Source organism: Triticum urartu, chromosome 3, assembly GCF_003073215.2.
Source record: "Triticum urartu cultivar G1812 chromosome 3, Tu2.1, whole genome shotgun sequence".
Lineage (NCBI taxonomy): Eukaryota > Viridiplantae > Streptophyta > Magnoliopsida > Poales > Poaceae > Triticum > Triticum urartu.
The window spans coordinates 650,150,349-650,155,277 of record NC_053024.1 but is presented as its reverse complement, the minus strand read 5'-3'; the positions used below and the strand labels follow the sequence as shown (position 1 = coordinate 650,155,277).

Below are 4,929 nucleotides of genomic sequence, written 5' to 3'. Positions count from 1 at the left end.
TGAAAGCTCAAAAAAAGAATCTAAGTGGGTGTGCATCCAACTTGCTTGCTCACGAAGACCTAGGGCATTTTGAGGAAGCCCATCATTGGAATATACAAGCCAAGTTCTCTAATGAAAAATTCCCACTAGTATATGAAAGTGATATCATAGGAGACTCTCTATCATGAAGAACATGGTGCTACTTTGAATCACAAGTGTGGAAAAGGGATAGTAGCATTGTCCCTTCTCTCTTTTTCTCTCATTTTTTATTTGGGCCTTCTTTTTTTGGCCTCTTTTCTTCCTTTTTTAATTTTTCGTCTGGAGTCTCATCCCGACTTGTGGGGGAATCATAGTCTCCATCATCCTTTTCTCACTTGGGACAATGCTCTAATGATGATGATCATCACACTTTATTTACTTACAACTCAATACTTAGAACAAAATATAACTCTATGTGAATGTCTCCGGTGGTGTACCGGGATGTGCAATGATGCATGAGTGACATATATGAAGAATTATGAACGGTGGCTTTGCCACAAATACGATGTCAACTACATGATCATGCAAGCAATATGACAATGGTGAAGCGTGTCATAATAACGAAACGGTGGAAAGTTGCATGGCAATATATCTCGGAATGGCTATGGAAATGCCATAATAGGTAGGTATGGTGGCTGTTTTGAGGAAGGTATATGCACTACTAGGGAAAACCCTAGCAGTAGCGCTGGTTTTGTGCTCACTAGTAGTGCGGGTAGGCGCGCTACTAATACGGTGCTACAACTATTGCTTAGCAGTAACGCGTGCCCGCACGCGCTACTGCTAGGACAAATAGCTGCAGCGTTTGTTCACTCCCATGCTACTGCTATCGTAACTACTGGCAACGTGTTTTCTCTCCGTCGCTACTAGTATTCTTTTTTTATTTTTTATTTTTAGTGTATTTATGCGCCATCGTACAAATATTGGTACAATACCAGTTATGAGGTTTACATCATTATGTCCATAACAGTGTGTCAAATGAAGGTGGATTAGGTTCAAGTGGAGGCAATATGTGGTGCATGTCAAAAGTATACTATTAATCCAAACTTGATCAGTTTAGACTAGTAGTATTTTCGATGTGCATCACATGTTGCCTCCACTTGAATCTAATCCGCCAGCACAAGCTATTTAATCATCATCATAGTCATTACCACCAACAGTATTTATTTAATCACCACTAACACTAGCTAATAATAATCATCATAGTCATTACCACCAACACTAGCTATTTTATCATCATAGTAATAGCACTAGTAGAAACTACGATTTTACCTAGGGCCAAGGTCTTTACCTAGAGCTCATTTGCCTCCTCAAGGGAAAGAAAATATATGAACAGTATACTCTAGGGGAAGATGAGTTTCCATGTGAAAATAAAAGGGAAATAAAATTTACCTACAGTTGTTTTCTCCCCCTAGGTAAAGACAGCCATGTGGACAACACTGGACAAAATAAAAGCACCTATACGGCCCCACTGTTGCCGCAAGGATGGCCTCCCGCGCATTTTTTTTCATCAGCGCGCTTTATTTTTTGGCGGCCTATGCCATATTTTGGTGCAGGCCCACTATGCAGTGAGAAGGGCAGAAGGAGGTGGCTGTCCGCATTTGATCTTCTTCTCCCTCTCTCCCGAAGATGAGCGCCGCGCCGCCGCCCAACCCTCTCCCTCCTCCCTTCCCAGATCTGCGGTCCAACACGCCCCGCCTCCTCTCCCCCCTGTCGATCCCTAGCCTAACCACCATCGCGGCGCCGACCGTGGTGACCACGCCGTGCCGTCCATAGTCCCAGCACCGCGCCGCCGGTCCAGATCGCTGGGTTGCGACGGTCCTGTGACCTCGCATCGTGGTGACCGCGTTGCCCCCTGTCGATTTGATGGACACTGGACCTTCCGTCGTCTTACCCTGTCCAAGACCAAACTCGTCTTCTCATCTGAAGCCGATCTAGATCTTGCTCTCTGACCGGTTCCCAGGCGGGCGTCCCTCTACTTCATGTCCTTGCACTTCGACGGGTGCCCAGGTGCGTGTCCCTGTTCTTCTACTCCGACGGCCAGCTACCCAGAAGTTCCCCTGCTTCCTCTTCGATTGGCAGCCAAACGGCACACAACTGCGAGCATGGTAGCGTGTGAAGGTATCCCTCTCCCTATAGATTTGTTGAATAGTTTATAAGACTATTTAGGATGAACCGATGTTGAAATCTGTGTGCTATAGGCTATAGTTTAATGAGATGCTAGTTGATGAGTAACAATATGATTTGAGGCTAACACTTTTTTTGTTTCTGAACATCTGATTTAGTACGAGGTCGATAATTGATAGGTACAAGACAATCTTTGCAAGACATCAGGCTTTGCTCCAGCTATTGATATCCATTTTCTGGTGAAAAGAAATGTCTAAGATGGTAATTAGTATCCAAGGTTATGTTTTGGGGAACAATTTGTTATCGAAAACATCTCTGCTAAATTTGTGATCATGTGCAGCACATTTGATTTCGTACAAAATACAGGTCATGGGATTATGAAAGTTCTATCGGACAAACCAATGCTCGTGCAATATAGTTGTATTACTGTTTACAGATGTGATCGTCCCGGTTGTAGACTTAACATGATTTTAAATAGCTAAACTAAAGTAGCTAGCTCGGTATGCACATGTAGTTAGGAAACTGACTAGCTATCTGACATGTGTTCCCTATACATTTAATGTGCTCCGTTAGCTACTAACTGGTTCCAGCTGATTTACTTCATTTTGTACACAACAAATACTATCTTATTATAGATAAATCGCAAAACAAATGATAATGCAATATTTGCCCACCCCCTTCTTATATAGCTGATTGGTTCACAGAGATAACAATCTTGTCGTCACATCTGCCCTGAAGAACTGAGAAGTGTCATGGAACTTACATATTTCTTTTTTATAGAACTGTTGTTTGCTCTATAAATACCACATTATCTTGCAATTCTTACAGAGAATCGTACTTTGCTTTATAAATACAACATAGTCTTGCAAGCAGTCAATTTAACATCATTCTGTTGCTATGCTCTTGAAGCACTTGAACCCGCTTGGATCACGGCAAGACAGATAGAAGCAGTACGAAGAGCAATAACACGATATGCACGTCGTGGTGGAAAAATATGGGTATGTATATTTCTCGACAAACCGGTTACACTAAGACCCACGGAAACACGTATGGGCTAGGTCCTGGGATTTCTTACCATCAAGTTGGTAAAAAGCCTCAATTTATTGGCAATTGCTAGAATTATCTATCAATCGCAATGGCAGGGACATTATTTAGTTCTATGTTACTAGCAAGCCAAGTGTATTATTTTTGTCTAACAGAATTCGTTCAGGAAGATAGCAAAACTATCATAAACTGCAGGTTACAGCTATCCTATTTGGGACACTAAGCTATACACTTATCCTATTTTTCTATTCAGAATGGCATAGCTTCTCTGTTCATACAATATTTTACTTAAATTAGAATTTTTCCTGCAGGCAATACATTTAATATTTTACTATGCAAATCAGTTTCAATATAAGGGATAGTACGTTTTCCTATGCATCTGCCAACCACCACTTCTATCTATTTTGTCTAATTAATTTTCTTTGTTCTCTCTACAAGGTTTAACAAATCAGATGATAAGGTAAAAGAACTCTTCTTGTATTTCATAGTCGGCACTCGAGTTGTGACTCGTAGACTAGTCTGTCGACTAGTCGATCGGCTCGTAATCAGTGGAGAGAACACATACCATCATATGTTTTTCCCATTAAATCCTCTTGGGGGAAGGCATTATAAGTTTAGCTAATTCCATGTGTTGTGGAGAAGAAGAAAAGTTGGTCGAGCCCAACACCAAAATAGCAATCTTTGTACCTTTGTCTATGGATTAGCACAACGAACTATATCAATGAACTTGATCATATTATTTGCTTGAGACAGAGTTAGTGCAACGAAGTATATCAATGAACTCTTCACTTATCATTGAATTATCTTCTTTCTTTGCAGGAACATATTCTTACGGGTGGTCATGGTTTGCTGGTTGATGGGCACAAACAAGTAATTGAGGCTCTCGCTCAAGGTCTTAATCAGAGTTGTAGATATTGTAGATACTTGGCCTGACCAACTCAAGGTCTTGACACCCCTCTTAATCAGAGGTGTAAATACTTTGCCTTACTAGAGTAGCAGATAATTGTCCTGACCAACAACACATGTACATGCTGACTTAGGTGTTCTGCTAGCTGTACGAAACATTAGCTATGTTTACTTCTTGAATTCTGGCTTGAAATTGACCATGAGTCTGTAATTGAACAAGAATCTGATGTGTACATTGAATTTTAGCATCAATTTATAATTTTGAATTATGGCCCAGAATTTAATTATTGGAATTATGGCATATATGAATTTAAATTCGAATTGAATATTTGTATACGATAGATATGGATATGATATGTCCCACCATCTTTCCCTAGGGCCAAACTTTGTTGTAGGTAAATCACCTTTCCATGCTGGACAACGCTGAGATGAATTCTTTCCCTAGTGCATAGGGCCCTAGGTAAAGAAATGGTTTCTGTCGGTGTCAAAACCGTCGGATCTCGGATAGGGGGTCCTGAACTGTGCGTCTAGGCCGGATGGTAACAGGAGGCAGGGGACATAATGTTTTACCCAGGTTCGGGCCCTCTTGATGAAGGTAAAATCCTACGTCCTGCTTGATTAATATTGATGATATGTGTAGTACAAGAGTAGATCTACCACGAGATTAGAGAGGCTAAACCCTAGAAGCTAGCCTATGGTATGATTGTATGTTGTGATTGTTGGCCTACGGACTAAAACCTTTCGGTTTATATAGACACCGGAAAAGGTTAGGGTTACACAAGGTCGGTTACAAAGGAGGAGATATCCATATCCGTATTGCCTAGCTTGCCTTCCACG

At 41.2% G+C, this 4,929-nt stretch overlaps 1 long non-coding RNA gene across 1 annotated transcript; it reads left to right on the top strand.

The window, feature by feature from the left end:
* The first annotated feature begins 1,521 nt into the window (after positions 1 to 1,521).
* LOC125545697 lies at positions 1,522 to 4,361 on the top strand. The gene is made up of 2 exons (XR_007300157.1): positions 1,522 to 3,140; positions 4,006 to 4,361. It is a non-coding gene; the product is annotated as an uncharacterized LOC125545697 (long non-coding RNA).
* Positions 4,362 to 4,929: the final 568 nt, after the last annotated feature.